This window comes from Bidens hawaiensis, unplaced genomic scaffold (assembly GCF_021521415.1).
Source record: "Bidens hawaiensis isolate Kalapana, Puna unplaced genomic scaffold, B.hawaiensis_p1.1 tig00000190_1, whole genome shotgun sequence".
Lineage (NCBI taxonomy): Eukaryota > Viridiplantae > Streptophyta > Magnoliopsida > Asterales > Asteraceae > Bidens > Bidens hawaiensis.
The window spans coordinates 5,015,338-5,032,771 of record NW_027491020.1 but is presented as its reverse complement, the minus strand read 5'-3'; the positions used below and the strand labels follow the sequence as shown (position 1 = coordinate 5,032,771).

Genomic DNA, 17,434 nt, shown 5'->3' with positions numbered 1-17,434 from the left:
AAAATGTAACCTTTAGAAGTAAAGAACATACCTTTATGTGTTTGCTAGGTTACGACTAGTTTGATATGCAAATATAAATCTTCTATCTTGCCTAAATATCCAAGATCTATCAATATTTATGTTTCTTTCGGTCTTGGATCTTGTTCCCCTCTTGCGGTCGTAAGTATGGGAGTATGTGTGTGTTTTATGGTGTAGGCAAAGGTGTGGAATGGATGGAAATGGAAAGGATTAGGGTTTAAGGGGTATTTATACTCCCTTAAGCCCATGGACCTAAAGCCCACATTTCCCTTTTGGTCCATAATTAATTCCATCTAATTAGCCTCCTTATATTTCCGTTTTTATTATTTTATTATTCATTTACTAACTCAAGTAAACTTTTCCGTCATAATAAATAAATATATTAAATATAATTATTTAAAATTTCGGGATGTTACACCCCTTTTTTTACTTACTCCTTTTGGGGGGAGAAAGCATGCATACAAAACTTTTTGGATATTGTAGACTTTGTTAATACCTCATGTGTACATAGTGAACTTAAACTAAAATCCCCCATACACATTGGACCGTTAACAATTGTACATTGGCTGGGTAATGAAAGGGAAGTAATACTGGGCTTGACGAACCCCCTCGGGGCCCTCGGGAGAGGGAGTCGCCAAGTGTCTTCATTTATCGAAACGCAATATGCACTAGTCTTGTATTAGACTCCGTGGGTGGCAACGAACTAACAAGTCAGTCTCGTTAACAATTGTACATTGGCTGGGTAATGAAAGGGAAGTACTACTGGGTTTGACGACCCCCCTCGGGGCTCTCGGGAGAAGGAGTCGCTGAGTGTCTTCATTTATCGAAACACAATATGCACTAGTCTTGTATTAGACTCCGTGGGTGGCAACAAACTAACAAGTCAGCCTCGGTCACAATGGAACTTACACTAATGTAACATGATTACTAGCCTAATTAACTAGTAGTATTACAGATGCATATATTATCCATACTTTATTCATTACAATGATTACTTATTTACTTACGGGTTTGTTAAACAAACTTGTTTTAAACTCAAACCTGTGAACTCACCAACCGTTGTGTTAACCCATTTAGCATGTCTTTCTCGGGTGTTTAAAGTGCACGTGTGAAGTTGAAATGAGTCAAGGATGCATGGATCTCATTAAGCATCGAAGTATGATGGGAGTCTTTAATGAAATGTTATGTCTGTGCGTCTTGAGTCGCACTCTGGATTTTTATAAGAGTTTTAATTAATTATGCACTTCCATTAATGTAAAATTTTATTGTTAATGTGCTTACCTCTTTTATGATGAGAAATATTATGTAAAGATTTATCATTAAAAATTGATTGTTCGTTATGACAAATGGCTAGATCCTGGTATGTCACGCGTCACACGTTAAAACCACGTTAGTCGAAAATTGATGGTGTGACAGTAGCTTACGGTGGGTACCTTAAGCTACGGTGGCCTTCTTCTTTGCCTCCTTGTTTTCTTTGTTCTTGTTCCATCTTTCATCGTCCGACCTCTTCGTTCGACTAGCTTCCTTCCAACGCATCCCATCCACATCTTTTATACCTGAAATAACATTTAAACTAGTCATCCAATTCCACCAAATAAACTGATTAAATGAATGATTATTAATGATCTTTTAGTACTTAGGGTTGTCCAACGAACCACCCGTCATTAACATACATTTAAAATAATAACAAGAAAAATAATAATCAAAGATTCAGAAGATGCCATTATCAATTTTCATTGTTTTTCTCGTTATCCACTTTAGCAACATCTTTCATAGTTTGTTAAGGGTGTTGCTAAACGTACCGCACACCCATTCATTTTTACGAAACATGCCCCTTCCCTCAAGTTTTACATTAATACGATTTAAACCTTTTTGTTTTTCCTTTACCATTTTATTATCTTTTGTTATTATTATTATTTTAAAAAGTTTTTTTTATTCTTTAAAGAGTTTTTCTTTTTCTTTCTTTTTTTTTCATATTATAAAACTTTTTATTTTGCTTTTTTAATGAAAAAAAGGTTGTTTATGTAAAAACATTTTTTTTATCTAAAATGAAAAAAAAAACAGTTTTATAAGTGTTTGAATACTTTAGAGTATATTTTTTTTAATATTTTTTATAGATGGATTACATTTTTAATAATTTTCTAATGTGACAATAATATTTATGATAAAAGATATTAGATAAAAAATAACATTTACATTTTTATAAATAAATTTTATAATGAGAAAAAATAATATTATTACGATAAATAATAATTAGCATAAAAATAGAGAAAATAAAAAAAACAAGTTTTACAAAAAAAAAATCAATATTACTATTATGATAGGCTTTACAAAAAATATTAGAGGGTATTAATATGTTAAATAAAATTGTTAAAGAAATTGAAAGTCTATGAGATGAGGTTTGACAAGTACACAAGGGAGGTACGTTTAGTCTAACCATTTGTTAAGAGCGCCAAATAGTTTAAGGCTTTAACTATACGTATAATTTGTTGATTTGGTGGTATTATATGATCATTTCATATAAGACATTGTCTTTAAGCTACATTTTAAAAATAATATGTTACATCCTATAAAATGATAAAATTTGTACGTACGAACAAAAGGTATTTTAATCAATGATGTTTTACCTACTCATATAATATATTGCCAAGAGAAGATCATCTTCTTAATAGTCAAATGTCAATAATTTACTATGATTTTTTCAAACATGATTTTTTTAATTTATTTTTTCAAACATCTTTTTTGTAATTTTGTTAAATAGTAGAAGATGCATGTATATAAAAACTGTTTGGATACAAGTTACATAAGGTTCAAGATGTAATGAATATAGTTGCTATCATCATAACACGATTAGATTTCATCAATTATTTGATATATCCAATAGTAGATGCTTCTTTACCATTACTAGGAATACATAAAGTGATAAAACTATAACCAACTTATTTTCTTGTTTCTAGTTTATAATCTAAAATAAGGAGACGAATTGTATAGTTATATTGTCTCGGGCTCTCGGTGCCGGTTAGATTATGACAGGCGTGATTCGTAGCTGTCAGTATTGAAAACTTTAGATTGGGGTTCTCGCATTATAATTGCTACTTATTAGTTTTACTTTTTTTATTTTAATATGGTTTTTATTTAAACTAGTGGGTAATCACTCATGCTCTGTGGTTTCAACAAAGTTTATACATAAACATCGATAAAAAGAAGATAGGCAAGCTATGTCCAGTATTAAAGAGAATTAGAATAAATGTTAACGATAGATATTAATCATATTATAAAATTACTCTAAGTACTAAGCATAAGAAGAAATCAAACTACCTAATTATAATAACAATAATAAAAAATCAAATTAAATTAAAAAATGTCCACGGTGTTATGAATAATAATAATTATTGTTGTTATCGATACTTAAAATAGATTTGGTTTATTCTTCAAGTTTTCGCATTCCTATATAATATATTATTGTATTCTTCATACTGAAATATCTCTCTCTCTCTTTCTCTCTCAACATATATCTATTGTTTAGCTATTATGCTAGTTTCAAAACATATTATCAACACGAGTTCGCTCGTCACTCTTTGATCCGGTTTCGCTTCGTCTCCCCATAAACCAGCAAGCAAACAAAGAAGAATACATGAAGCCGTTGCACGGTTCCAATACACCCCTGCAATATCAATGATTTGTTAGGAAGCCAAATCTAATCTCTAATTTATATAGTTATTTTCTTTCTTATTTTATTCCAATTTAAGTTTAAGTATTTTACTAATTTGAAACACTGGTTCTTCTGAGTTTAGATATTCCAATGGGTATATCCAGTCCCGGTAAAACCCAACGTCGACGATGTTATTATCTTTTAAGGTAACCTCGATTTATTTCATGAAGCATAATTGTATTTATGTGAAATTGATATTGGTTCTTAGTATTAATCGCCTAGAGAATAACGGGGGAAAACCGATCTGATTTATGTGTGAAACGAATTAATCAACCGATGATGTGTGAAAATATAAATATATATATATATATATATATATATATATATAATAAACACGAATCACGACTAAGCTTTAAAAACCAAACAGTTTATCCTAGTTCACACAAACGGTAAGTGTACCGGTCGCGTATAGCAAAGATGAGGAAAGTCCGGATATCGAACTCGAAGACACGTGAGAACGGCTCAGATTATAAACCCTAATCCAAGTCCTACCTTAATATTTAATTGATTTTATTTTAAATAATTTAATTAACTTACTTAACTTAACGGAACTAACTAGAAAACTTAACGAAACTTAACGAGGTTTTAACAAATATGGAGAAACGACTACCCATGTATAATCCTGTTGACAGTTCAACGGTTAACAGAATTAACTAATCACACGACATCAGGATCTTAAAATAATCAACTAAGGCTCATTAAAGTTCGCTAAATTACTTCTCGGTCTCACCAACTAACTCTCACAAATCTAAGAAGATTGAATAAATGCACCGGGATAGAGATTACTAAGGTACCCTAATGACACATCTGCTCTCGGACTCAACGACATAAAACCCGCTAAAAATTGGTACTAGCAATTATAGGGATAAAGGGGTAACAATATCTTATTCGATCTAAGACACATATTTGCACGCAAAACTAAACCGGATAAGACCAAAACTCGCTCTCGCGCAATTCTAACCTAACCGAATAAAGACGCGAGACAAACCGACTCCCTATTACCTCTCGGTCGCAAGGAAGGTGAAATTATTCAATTTTAATAATTAATCGTACTCAAGATTCCTATGGCCGCGCTAACCACAAATAGATCAAAAACACCAAGTCTATGACCTAAACATAGAACCCTAACCGAACGACACACAATCAATCAATCAAAGTCATACGCGGAATCACAAGCAATAATTATATAAAAACAATATTTTAACACATCAAAGATCAAAATATATAAAGCCTTTCAATAATAATATGTCATGTAATTAATTAGAACCAAATAAACCGTCAAACAAAATCAATAATCATCTCAACCTAGGTAGTGCAAAAGATTTAGCCAATAATCATAACCAAAGAAAACTTAACATATTCAAAGTCATAATCATCATACCAAGAAATATAAAGATGAACTTATAAAATAAATAATGTAAACCACTTTGAAGAAAAATAATGTTCCTTATTGCAATTGTTGTCCCGACTCCCCTTGACTTCCTTCTTCTTCCCTTGGCTTCAAAACCCTAAAAAAATATCTTTTCCCTTGGTGTTTGTTGCTGCCGATCGGAAGTGGGAACAAGAGTTAGGTTATTAATTATTTTTCTTATTTAGAATGCCTTGTGAGCTATCATTTCCAAGCCAACTTTGACCACCATAAAAAATATTTGTTGCACTTCTTTGATCCTAGATGCCGACCACCCTTTAGGGTTTATTTCTTTTTCTTTTGTTCTAATGTTGTGCCGTACGCTAGATTATTATTATGTCTAGGGTTTTTATTTTTTTTGTGTATTATATAATATTGCACGTAAAGCTTGGTTTTTGTGGGCTTGGGTCGGGCCTTGAGTTTTAGTCTTCAAACTTAATCATAAAAGCCTTTTTTTCTCTTCCAATACCCGTACTTTTTCTCTTATAAAACTCATAACCTACAACAAGTATTAAGCTTTGTAAGATCTTGCAAAATTAAGCCATAACTATTATTTATTATACGATTAAGCACTTAAAGCGTAATAAAAATGTATGGAAAGTAAGTGTGTTTTACAACACATTAAACATTCCCACACTTAAAACTTTTTCGTCTCTGAAAAAGAAATCTACACAGGATCGTAACCAGGTGAAAAACAACAAACTCCCATATTATTTTACGTTACTATAGCATAAGAAACAACTCGACATATTGACCGCGATTGCCGATATTGTTGTCCACTTAAACCCAGCCACCTGCCAATCAAGCCCCCAATTTCATTAAGCATTTTAAGTCTAAATATTAAGGTTACACCTACCCCATCTCAGACAAAGAGAGCTAGAAGACTAGAGTCGAAGCAAATTGGTTCGACAAATCACCATAAGCCAAGGACTCGTTGATGGTACTAATTAGATGCACTCGGTGAAATTTGATGGATGAATGGTCCTGTGGAGGTCGTACGAGCTATTCCTAAATATTATTGGACTTTGTCCTATAAATTCCTAATTTGATATTTATTAACTAAGAACCTTCGAGCCCCAATAGTGTATCCTCATAGTCACTATCCCCTTGGTAACACGTAAACTCAAAGTCCCGTCTAGTATGTGCATCTTTGGCCTCTTTTACTAACTTTGAGAATGCTTCTTTGGCATTTTACAATACATAAATTTCTCACAGTCATTTGCTTGTCAGAACAACTTTTCAGAGTACATATAACTTTCATAACATACTTTTTTTTCTCTTTTTTTTTTCCTTTTTTATATCACCCTAAAATATATAACAATGTCTAAGCTCGTAAAAAGATGGACATGTGGTGGTGTGCTGGTTTGAGTGCATTTAATTCTTACCATCTCAAATTTTTCAGATTATGGTAATTCTCCCTAAGCATCGAAATTCGGTTTCACCATTTTCAAATTACTATATATATAAAATCTGCTAAAGTGGACTATCAAAGCTAGTTGGGCCTACCGACACATCCAAAATCAGATATGCAAACCATCTCTTCTTTTATTATTCTATTATATATTTCAAAAGTTCCGAGAGTTCGTTAACATAACGGTAATAATATCATTTCCTGCTTAACGTAGAAGAAAATCAATTTTCAATAGACATTTTTTTTAACTTTTTATATTTTTCACATTCAGTCGCTCAGCCACTTTCAGTTTTCGGGTCAATGGCTATCCCTTATGTCTGCAGGCAGATAATGAGACCAAACATATACAAGTATATGTCCCTCGAACTTGAGTAACCGATATAATTTTCAGCGAAAGAACAAAACAAATTTTTTTATTTTTTATTTTATTTTTTTTTTATTTTTTTTTCTACAACTAAGTAAAATAAATTCTCATCCTCACACTTAGAACGAAATCATCCTCGATGAGACAAGGAAAAGAAATAAAATAAAATTAACACTTAAAATAGCAAAAAGTAAAATAGAGAACGGGTTACTCCCCTGGTTTATATGCAGATTCTGCATCAGTCGTGTATCAATCGAGCGACCGTATAGCATTTCATTCGCGGCCGTAACCTCGGGAGAACCAGTTTCAAAACGCCATCTGAGCTATCATGCACATGATAATACCTGCAATAACTCAAACTCGCTTGCATATAGCGGCATACAAAACGGAAAATAAAAACATAAGAAATAAACATATTTTTGTGTTTTTGTATATTTTAAATTTTTTAAATTTTTAATTTTTTAATTTTTTGATTTTCTTTTATTTTTTAATTTTTTTTATTTTTTTGATTTTCTTTTAATTTTTAATTTTTTTATTTTTTTTATAATAATAAAATAAATAAAACATATAATAATGAAATCATAATACACACTCTACAACTCGGGCCATCTCCCGAGTGATGCATCCAACACGTCTACACCTCGGTGAGTGAGTTAAGGTAGAACACCTCGACTGTCTGATTAGCTACTGGCTGCCCTATGTAGTGCTTCAACCTCTGACCGTTCACCTTAAACTTCCCGTTTTCGTCTTCAATCTCAATTGTGCCATACGAGAATACCCCAGTAATGGTGAACGGGCCTGACCATCGGGAATTCAGCTCTCCCGGAAATAACCGTGATCGGGAATTATATAGCAAAACACGATCCCCACACGTGAACTGTTTATCACCTCTCAACTTCCTATCATGCAGCTCTTTGGTCATCAACTTATAATTGTACGAGAGTGCATAGGCATGATCATGAAGTTCCTCTAACTCATGTATCTGATGGAAATGGTGAACTCCAGTAGTTGAAAGATCAAGGTTAACTGTTTGAAGCGCCCAAGAAGCACGGTGCTCCAACTCAACAAGAAGATGGCAGGCTTTCCCATAAATCATCCGAAACGGTGTGGAACCGGTCGGAGTTTTGTATGTTGTACGGAAAGCCCACAAATCATCATCTAATTTGTCGGACTAATCGTTTAGGTTTAGCCCAACCGTCTTCTCAAGAATGCGTTTGATGCCCCGGTTACTCACGTGTCAACTAGTCTGTGGATGGTAGGCAGTCGCAAGCCGATGGTTGACCCCATAGCGTTGCAACGCCTTCTCCATCTGCGCGTTACAGAAGTGAGTACCTCGATCACTGATCAAGGCTTTCGGTACACCAAAATGAGAGAACAGGTTTTTCAGAAATCTCACTACAACTCGGGCGTCGTTAGTAGGCAAGGCTCTGGCCTCGACCCACTTGGAGACGTAATCAACTGCCACAAGTATGTACTTGTTCCCTCTAGACGACGGGAACGGAACCATAAAATCATTACCCCAAATGTCAACAACCTTGCAAACCTAAATAGCATTTTGGGGCATCTCATTTCGGGATAAGATGTTACCGACACGCTGACATCGGTCACAGCTTTTTACGAATGCATGAGCATCTTTGAAAACCGAAGGCCAATAGAATCCTGAATCGAATACCTTCTTAGCCGTAAGAACATCACAATGGTGACCTCCTGTCGGTCCCTCATGACAGTGGCTCAAAATCCGCCACCCTTTTTCAACATCCACGCATTTCCTCACAAGCTGATCAGCACCTATACGAAAAAGAAACGAGTCGTCCCAGATGTAGAACTTTACGTCAGCAAAGAATTTCTTCTTTTGTTGGTGAGACATCCTCCTAGGGACGGAACCATCGACAAGGAAGTTCACGATATCAGCAAACCACGGGTAGCCGTCATCTTGGGCTCTGACAAACATAAGATTCTCTATCGAGAAATGGTCATTGATGATGACCCCAACATCTCCAATTTCGGCTCTCTCAAGACGTGACAAGTGATCGGCCGTCACATTCTCGGCCCCCTTTTTATCATGGATTTCTATATCAAACTCTTGAAGCAGCAGGATCCATCGGATAAGACAAGGCTTAGCGTCCTGCTTGTTGAAAAGATAACGAATGGCAGCATGATCCGTGTAAACGACTGTTTTGGACAGAACAAGATAGGACCTAAACTTATCAAATGCAAACACCACAGCTAACAACTTTTTATCGATGGTAGTGTAATTCTCCTGAGCACTGGTTTGGGTCCGGCTCACATAGTAGATCGGGTGGAAGTGCTTCTCCTTTCGATGTCCAAGCACGGCTCCAACGAAATATTCGCTGGCGTCGCACATCAATTCGAATGTCAAAGACCAATCGGGAGCAATCATGATCGGGGCGCTAACGATTTTGTCTTTTAGAAGACCAAACGCCTCGATACACTGTTCAGAGAAAAAAAATGGAGCGTCTTTCTCTAGTAGTTTGGTCATCGGTCTCGTAATTTTTGAGAAATCCTTATCGGCGATAGAAACCTGCATGACCTAAGAAGCTACGGATGGGTCTCACAGAAGTGGGCGGGGGAATATTAGAAATGGTTTCAGTTTTAGCTCGATCGACCTCGATCCCCGCACGCGAGATCCTATGTCCTAGAACAATGCCCTCGACACTTCCCCTAGTTGAGGACTAGGTTGGTATCGACGCAATGAGCCATCATCCTATCAAGGTTGGAGAGACAGTGATCGAAGAATTCCTGAAGACAGAAAAATCGTCCATGAAGACCTCCATGGAATCCTTGATCATGTCATGAAAGATCGCCACCATACACCGCTGGAAAGTAGCTGGAGCGTTACAGAGTCCAAAGGGCATACGTTTATAGGCAAACGTGTCATAAGGGCAGGTGAATGTGGTTTTCTCCTAATCATCGGGAGAGATCGGTATTTGGAAATTCCCGGAGAAACCATCCAGAAAACAGTAGTACTGCTGACCCGCCAAACGCTCTAGCATCTGATCAATGAAGGGTAGAGGAAAGTGATCTTTCCTAGTGGCATCATTCAGTCTGCGGTAGTCGATGCAGACTCTCCAACCGGTCGCGGTCCTAATGGGAATAAGCTCATTCCTTTCATTGGTGACAACAGTCATGCCACCCTTCTTGGGAACCACTTGGACCGGACTCAACCAGGCGCTATCAAAGATAGGAAAAATGATTCCCGCATCAAGGAGTTTGATGATTTCTTTCTTAACGACCTCTAGCATTTTTGGATTAAGCCTCCGTTGAGGCTGAATGACGGATTTGAAATTATCCTCTATGAGGATTTTATGAGTGCAAAACGAGGGATTAATCCCTTTGATGTCGATAATCTTCCATGCTATCGCCTCCTTGTGCGCTATTAGCACCTTCAACACTTCAACTTCTCGACCTCCGTCAAGGCAGATGAGATGATGACGGGTAGCTTCCTCTCTTCGTCTAGAAATGCATACTCCAAATGATCGGGTAGTCCTTAAGTTCTAAGGAAGGAGGAGGGCTCTCAACGGAAGGTCGGTCTCCCGGATCGTCTCGCACGATCTCAACAAGTGACTCTGAATCTAGGGGTGGTGACACGGTGTCATCCATCAATGGTTGAGTGGTCATGGCAACCATCTCGACCTCTGAAATCTCCCTATCGAGGATCTGTGGGTCAAAGGTAGGTCCTCCACAGATGTCAGTGAAAAACTCCCGCACATGCGATACGATGGTGTCAACGAAATACAGGGAGTCGTCCGCCGACTTGGGTGCTTAAGTGACTGTCTTATGTCAAAGGTGATGTTATCATCCCCAACTTTCAGAATCAATTTTCCCTCACGGACATCGATCAACGCCTATGCGGTGGCAAGGAATGGTCGGCCTAAAATGAGCGGGACACTATCATCCTCATTATTATCTATAATGAAAAAGTCCACAGGGAATATAAACTTGTCGATACGAATAAGCATGTTCTCAACCACCCCTTGCGGGTATTACACGTAACGATCAGCAAGTTGGATACTCAATCGGGTTGGCCTCAGTTCGCCAAGACCCAACTTACTCAACACAGAATACGGCATGAGATTGATGTTGGCCCCAAGGTCGGCCAAAGCATGTCGAACCGTATCGTCGCCTAAGATGCAGGGAATTGTGAAACTCCCAGGATCGGACATCTTTTCAGGCAACTTTCTCTTCAACACTGCAGAGCACCTAGAACTCAACGGAATAGAAGAGACCTCAGCTAGCTTCTCCTTATTGGAAAGAATGACCTTGAGGAATTTGACATATTTGGGCATCTGAGTAATCGCCTCAAGGAAAGGAATGTTCAGGTGAAGTTGTTTGAGAAGTTCAAGGAACTTGGAGTTTTGATCCTCGTCTCTGTCCGATCGGAGTCTCCCAGGATAAGGCAGTTTGGGTTTGTAGACTCTCAGAAGTGGCTTTGATGATGATGAAGGTATATCGGTCGGCTTCATGCTCGCTGGAATAGTCTGCTGGTGTGCCTCAGCCAGAGGAGGCTCCATCTGGATCTCCTCGTCCACCTGCTCCTCTTCATCGACTGCAGGTGTGATAACTCTCGAAGGATCAGCCTATTTCTCTTCTTGCACCGCTCCTAGTAGTCACTGCTTTGGCGAACCCTCGCGGATTTTTCTCAGTATTACTCGGTAGTGAACCTGGTGCTCTCTCGGATAACTGGCTGGCAATTTCTCCGACGTGACGCTCAATATTAGCTAGAGATGTGGCTTCGTTCTTCAGCATAGCATCATGTTCTGCAAATTTCGCTTCATTTGTCACTCGGTTCCTCTCATCTCGCTTCAGCATCTCAGCCATCATCTCCTCCAGTGAAGCTTTCTTCTCCTTTCTCCCCGCTTGTTTCGAACTCTCCTGAAATGAACTCTCATGCCCGAATAGATTCTCTCGACGCTGGTTCTGGTATTGGGCTTGGTAGCCACTGGCATGTCCCCCTCGATAGTTATTCTGATTTCTCCAGCCAGTGTTCCCGCCAAATGCGGGGTTTTGATATCTCAAGGGGTTGTTGACGAAGTCAACCTCCTCCTGATTGCTTTGGGCTTAACAATACAATCAATGATGTCGTGACCCCCTCGGCACACCTCACACTTCGCGACGCTCTTAACGGTAAGATCTCTAACGAGTTTGTTCAAAGCATCAATCTGCGCCTACATGCTAGTGTTCGAATCGACCTGAAGTACTCCTCTCGATGACGTGGAAGAATTTTTGCCCTCGTAGCTCGCTGCAAGATCTTCAAAAAGGACGACACACTCATCGGGATCTTTGTTCTTAAGGAGGTTCCCGTTAGCAGTTTGGTTCAACATCTCTCTCACATGCTGAGTGGCTCCATTGTAGAATTTCTCGATGAGCATCCACTTATCTAAACCATGATGAGGACAACTAAGAAGGAGGTCCTTGAATCTTTCCCAAACTTCCCCGAAAGACTCGTCGGATCTCATGCAGAAGGAACAAATCTCCTCACGGAGTCGAGCGGATTTAGATGGCGGAAAGAATTTGGTCATGAATTTCTCTTGAAGGCCCGCCCAAGTGGTGATGGATCCAGCAGGTAGTGACTTCAGCCATTTGTAGGCTTTGTCGGCGAGTGAGAAGGGAAAAAGACGGAGATAGATGGCTTCATCGTTCATGTTGCCGATATTGAAAGTTTCGCAGATTTGAACAAACATGTCGATGTGTTTTGAAGGGTCTTCACTCTTTAGCCCTTCGAATTGGAGTGCGGTTTTGATGACTTGCATGATGTGGGCAGGAATGGACCAGTTGCCAGCGGCGGCACCTTTCGGTAAGGTAATGCTTGAATGAGGACTCGTTGTCGGCCTACCATAGTCAGCTACTACTCTCCTAGGCGGTTGGTCACACATGTTCATATCTCTAGAAGATGCGGAAGAAACAGAAGAAGAAGAAGAATCAAAACCTGTCAGTGAAACAGAACGCTCTCTCTCGAGCTGGACTTTCTCGGTATCGTCAGACGTTTCAAGCTTCGGTGGTCCTTGTGAGCGGGTATGACGCATACGACTAAAAAGAAAAACTAAAATTAACAAGGCTAAAATTAAACTAAAAACAAATAAGCAAGTAAAAAAGAAACAGGTAAGTCCCCAAACTCAGGACGTTCTCTAATCGCCTCAAACCGTGTCCCCGGAAACGGCGCCAAAAACTTGATGTGTGAAAATGTATATATATAATAAACACGAATCACAACTAAACTTTAAAAACCAAACAGTCTATCCTAGTTCACACAAACGGTAAGTGTACCTGTCGCGTATAGCAAAGATGAGGAAAATCCGGATATCGAACTCGAATACACGTGAGAACGGCTCAGATTATAAACCCTAATCAAAGTCCTACCTTAATATTTAATTGATTTTATTTTAAATAATTTAACTGACTTACTTAACTTAACGGAACTAACTAGAAAACTTAACGAAACTTAACGAGGTTTTAACAAATATGGAGAAACGACTACCCAGGTAAGAATCCTATTAACAGTTCAAAGGTTAATGGAATTAACTAATCACACGACACTGGGATCTTAAAATAATCAACTAAGGCTCATTAAAGTTCGCTAGATTACCAATCGGTCTCACCAACTAACCCTCACAAATCTAAGAAGATTGAATAAATGCACAGTGATAAAGATTACTAAGGTACCCTAATGACGCATCTCCTCGCAGACTCAACGACACAAAACCCGCTCAAAATTGGTACTAGCAATTATACGGATAAAGGGGTAACAGTATCTAATTCGATCTAAGACACGTATTTGCACACAAAACTAAATCGGATAAGACCAAACTCGTTCTCGCGCAATTCTAACCTAACCCAATAAAGATGCGAGACAAACCGACTCCCTATTACCTCTCGATCGCAAGGAAGGTGAAATTATTGAATTTTAATAATTAATCGTACCCACGATTCCTATAGCCGCGCTTACCACAAATTAATCAAAAACACCAAGTCTATGACTAAACGTAGAACCCTAACCGAACGACACGCAATCAGTCAATCAAAGTCATACGCGGAATCACAAGCAATAATTATATAAAACAATATTTTAACACATCAAAGATCAAATTATATAAAGCCTTTCAATAATAATATGTCATGTAATTAATTAGAACCAAATAAACCGTCAAACAAAATCAATAATCATCTCCGCCTAGGTAGTGCAAAAGATTTAGCCAATAATCATAACCAAATAAAACTTAACAGATTCAAAAGTCATAATCATCATACCAAGAAATATAGAGATGAACTTATAAAATAAATAATGCAAACCACTTTGAAGAAAAGTCATAATCATCATACCAAGAAACATAGGGAGTATATATTGTTCCCTATTGCGGTTGTTGTCACGACTCCCCTTAACTTCCTTCTTCTTCCTTTGGCTTCAAAACCCTAAGAAAAATATATTTTCCCTTGGTGTTTGTTGCTGCCGATCGGAAGTGCGAACAAGAGTTAGGTTATTAATCCTTGTGAGCTGCCATTTGCCAGCCAACTTTGACCACCATACAAATTATTTGTTGCACTTATTTGATCCTAGATGCCGACCACCCTTTAGGGTTTATTTCTTTTTCTTTTGTTCTAATATTGTGCCGTACGCTAGATATTATTATGTCTAGGGTTTTTTTTGTGTATTATATAATATTGCATGTAAAGTTTGGTTTTTATGGACTTAGGCCGGGCCTTGAGTTTTTGTCTTCAAACTTGATCATAAAAGCCTTTTTTCTCTTCCAAAACCCATACTTTTTCTCTTGTAAAACACATAACCAACAACAAGTATTAAGCTTTGTAAGATCATGCAAAAATAAGCCATAACTATTATTTATTATACGATTAAGCACTTAAAACGTGATAAAAAGGTACGGAAAGTAAGTGTGTTTTACAACACATCATCCGAATAAAACAACGTACAAATCTGTGTGAATTGCTGGTGAAATTGGAGGTGGGTTATGGGAAACAAAACAGACTATTTAAATATGTTTTCAACACCCTATTAAAAGTTGCCCACGATATTTTAACACGGGAAAATTACTGATTTAGCTCTCTTACTGTGATTTCATTAGATTGAATAAAGCAATTTGTAAGGTGATTCTTACTTTAAAAATAATATATAAACATATTATCGAATAGTGTTTTTAGTTCTTTTGTATTAATTGTTTTGAGTGTGGTTTCACATAGAAAAGAATTGAGCCAAGTAAAGGTGCATTATGACTAGAAAAATCATGGAAAACATATTGATATGTAATTTCATTGCATTTGTCTTATTTCAATAAAATAACTATTTCAAAGTGTACATGTATATCCACTTTTTATAGTCTACATTAATATTGAGTTTATTATTAATGGTTAAGTTGATTTCAGTGTGCCCTATAATTTTTATTTATTATTCATAAACGTATACTTATAATAACTTTATAAATTACACTTTTATTCGTTTTAGATATTTTATTAACAAAACACACATATTGCGTCTGTTCCCATAGGATGAGTTTTGAGTTTTCTCTCATTCTCTAGTTTTAATTATTGAATAATTATTAGTGATTAAAGAAAAAGTAGGGCATGATGTTTTAAACCTAGCAGATTGTGAATTATCATTGACGTTTATTTTCTTTATTTGGATCTTGTCTAGTTCCGTGAATTCAATCTTCCCCTACTCACGTACTTTAGTTATTTAAGTTTTGCTTATACGTGATGGAAGTTTTTATTTCCTAAAAGTTATAATAAAACTAGTTCTATACAATGACATGTTATAACATTATGTCTTTTATGCATACTTGTATTTTATATGCTACTTATTTAACGCAAAGCATTATCCTATTCTAAAAACAAACATAATTCTCTTCGTACAACATCTTTCTCTCTGTACATCCTTTCCAACGTTCACCTGCAAACCACCCTACCTGACGGCAAGTTCTCCGGCAACCAGGTAAATTTTCCCCCATATTCTCTTGTCTTTCTCGCAGGTTCTTCACAAACCACCAGCACGTCACTGTTTAAGAAACGAAGGAACGACCGACGGGAAGCTAGTCGTCTTCTTGTCAAGCAAGCTTCAAGATACCAGGAGCTCAGTTTCCGCCGACTTGCAAATCAACTCCACGACCTTCAACTCTATCTCCAGCAAGACCACTCACGGCGGAGACATTTTAGCGATACGTAACCGGACGGCGGCGGACAAATTCTGGGTAAAGCTTGTCTCAAGCCACTGGGGAGTTTTCGTTTAGGTGGACTCATTCTCCGGCAAAACCACTAAGAACGACAAGAACATGTTTAATTGGGTGGGTGTGGCTCTGTTTTTGGATACAAGAACCAGGTTACAGTTTTATTACTTCATATCCTATTACCTATCTATTATTATTATTATTATTTTGATTGGGTGTCCTATTATTTGTGTTTGTGTGATTAGTCGCAATCATAGAGCGTAGGAACCATGCTTATTACTTGAGACCATGTCCTGAATCGAGGGGTGTAGGTAAGGGTAAAGATAGGGAGTATATATTGCTCCTGGCTTCTTGGAATGTAGGAACACTAAATAGTAAGTTGCTAGAATTGGTGGATGTGCTTAAAAGACGTAAGGTTCAGATAGCTTGTCTCCAGGAGACTAAGTGGAAAGGGCATAGAGGGGCGGAGTGTAATGGGTATAAGTTGTGGTACACGGGGTCTGATGGAGCTAGGAATGAAGTGGGGTTTCTAGTGGCTAAAGAACTACACACTAGTGTGGTGGAGGTGATAAGACATAATGACAGGATTATGGTGTTGAGATTAGTACTAGGAGAGGAAGTAGTGGCAGTAGTATGTGCCTACGCGCCTCATGTACGCCTAGGGGAGCAGGAAAAGAGAGAATTTTGGGATTTCCTAGACGCAGTGGTAGGGGGCATACATAGGGGTGAGAGGATTTGTATAGGAGGGGATTTTAATGGACACATTGGTAAGGTTAACGATGGTTTTCAAGCCGTGCATGGGGGTTTCGGTTTTGGTGATAGGAATGAGAACGGAACAGATCTTCTAGAGTTTGCGGTGGCCCATACCTAGGTATGATAAATTCGTATTTTAAGAAAAAATATTCTCATTTGATCACTTTAGTAGTGGCGGACGCGACACGCAAATTGACTACCTTTTGATGAGGCAAGGAGACCGACGTTGGTGGAAGGACTACAAAGTCATACTTGGGGAGACTGTTGTGTCTCAACATCGACTACTGGTGGCAGATATAGGCTTCAGAAATAAGCTGACTGTTCGAGAGAGGAAACATACACATAGAATTGGATGGGGAAATTTGAAGGACGAAAATGTACCACTGTTTAAGGATAAACTCATACTGCAGATATTGGATCGAATAAATGGGGACTTGTCACACCCCAACCTACGGCGGAAATGCCGGGGCGTGATCTGATTGTCACAGCTCACAAGGTTACTATCATACAACGTTATAAGTTTCAATATCTATTTAATAATTTCAAATAAAATAATTACAGTTAAGTACATCAAGTA

General features: G+C 37.6%; 1 non-coding gene across 1 annotated transcript; it reads left to right on the top strand.

Moving 5' to 3' along the window:
- Window positions 1-12,313: 12,313 nt before the first annotated feature.
- On the top strand, window positions 12,314-12,420 carry LOC143596067 (small nucleolar RNA R71). Its single transcript, XR_013146646.1, has one exon. It is a non-coding gene; the product is annotated as a small nucleolar RNA R71 (small nucleolar RNA).
- The last annotated feature ends 5,014 nt before the right edge of the window (window positions 12,421-17,434 follow it).